The 1,913-nt window shown below is 47.9% G+C and overlaps 1 long non-coding RNA gene across 1 annotated transcript; it reads left to right on the top strand.

The window, feature by feature from the left end:
- The first annotated feature begins 280 nt into the window (after window positions 1-280).
- LOC119335750 lies at window positions 281-1,681 on the top strand. The gene is made up of 2 exons (XR_005162008.1): window positions 281-678; window positions 777-1,681. It is a non-coding gene; the product is annotated as an uncharacterized LOC119335750 (long non-coding RNA).
- Window positions 1,682-1,913: the final 232 nt, after the last annotated feature.

Raw genomic sequence — 1,913 nt, 5'->3', positions numbered from 1 at the left:
TTTTTCTGGTATTCTTACCTTTTTTATGCCAAATTTTACACAATGAATCAATATGACTGTAATTATTTATATTTGAAATATAATTTACTTATGAAATTATCGTAAGATTAGCCTGGGTGAAGAGTAACTTTTTCTGCACCCTGAGTGATGAATAGTAACAATATATATATATATATATATATATTCTAATTTTGGGATTAGAATAAGTATTTGGATCACGGCGTCCCTGTATAGGCCCGATCAGTCTTTCCCGAGATCCACAGAAAATCAACTGCGCCGGCGCGTCCCGATCCCAGAATCCCCACGGTGACGCGGATCCACCCCCAACCCACCTCCAGCCCCCGGCTCCGGCGACGCCCCTCTCGCCGACGACCCTGCCGGCCCGACGCGCCTCTCGCGGCCGCCGCCCCAGCCCCGGCGCGCCTCTCGCGGACGCCGCCCCAGCCCCGGCGCGCCTCCCGGCGCCGGGCCCCATCCCCAGCGCACCTCTTTCCATTCCCAAATCGCCTCCCGCCGCCGCCCTCGATCCCCACCACACCCCCACCGCCGCACATCCGCCGGCCACTACATACCCTGGCTCGGCTGCACACGACCGGGATCCCCCATCTCCCAGCTAACCTTGCAGCTGCACACCTCCTCGCTCGTCCTAAGGTGCCGGTCGTTCGATCCACTCCACTGGTGTGCACGCCTCGACACAGCCGGCGAGAGCCACTACTCCTTGCGCTGCTCTTTTCTCCAAGTTCGTGTAGCTCTGATTTCTTCGTGTTCTATTGCAGGTTGGGCGTTATGTGAACTGCGGACGGATCAGTGGTTGGACCAGCAGCAGTTTACTGTACCAACGCGGTTGATCCCACCTGGCACACGTTCGCCTCTGTCGACGGCGGTCAGCACCTAGCTTCTGTTGCTTCCACGGCAACTGCTCATGCGCACCTCGAACGCATAACGAGTTGTCCCCTGGTTCTTCTTCTGCTCATGGAGTTGGAGCGTGCTGCAACTTCCTTTCATTTCTGAAACTCATATCCCTCCAATTTAGTCCACGTATTATTCTTGTAGGTAGATTTGAACAATCTAAAACTGGAAAAAGAATGCGTCAGTATAGCTACTCATTAGAAAATGGTCAAGTGTATGTTGCTTTTGTGGTTTTTGTGTGTGCTCGTATTTGCATAATTTACCTCAAATGAAAATTCAGTTACTTGTGTACCTATGTCGACAACATGACAAATTTTCTCACCACCATCTAGTTTTGCTAAAATGAGTTTGTTTGTCTTACCTTATATATATGTGAAGAAAATTGACGGCAGCAAATTTCTCCTGAAAATAAGTTCAAATAAAAACATGGGAGAAGGTCACATATGTGTACCAGGAAAATGTTTGCGCAAAAATGCAGAAGACTTTACTATCCATGAGTTTGTGTACATGCTCCTTTTTTGTGGCTGCTGCAGGCTGCAAGACCTGTCGTCGTCATCCCCACTTAGCCCATGTCATGAAGCTTCGCTCCCCTACTACTGCTACACGTAAGTGCTCGTCTGCAATTTGGCACGAAGTTGAACAACTTTAGCTAGAGTTCAGATAACTGAATGGCAGAGGTTGCTCTAGAACTACAGTAGTATACTTCAGAGTTCAGAGTGCAGATAATTAAATGTTCATACAGTCAAATCTGTTGGCCTCGTGATTATATGAAGATATTCAGAATCAGAAGTTCAAAAGAAGAGTTCCATAAAAGTCAAAATCAAGAAAGAGCACTATGAAGTATAATTACTAATAAGACTAGTGTGTCTGGTGCGTGCGTCCGGACTGTGATGTATCCTGTGTGTGTGCTCGTGCGTTTGCATGTGTGTTGTGAGCTCACATGTGTGCACTCAGGTTTTTTTTTCTTTTGTTGAGCATTCGTGTGTGCTCTTGTGTGTGTGTGT

Source organism: Triticum dicoccoides, chromosome 1B (genome assembly GCF_002162155.2).
Source record: "Triticum dicoccoides isolate Atlit2015 ecotype Zavitan chromosome 1B, WEW_v2.0, whole genome shotgun sequence".
In the NCBI taxonomy this organism is placed as follows: domain Eukaryota; kingdom Viridiplantae; phylum Streptophyta; class Magnoliopsida; order Poales; family Poaceae; genus Triticum; species Triticum dicoccoides.
The sequence above is the reverse complement of the archived record's forward strand: the minus strand, read 5'-3'. Positions and strand labels throughout refer to the sequence as shown.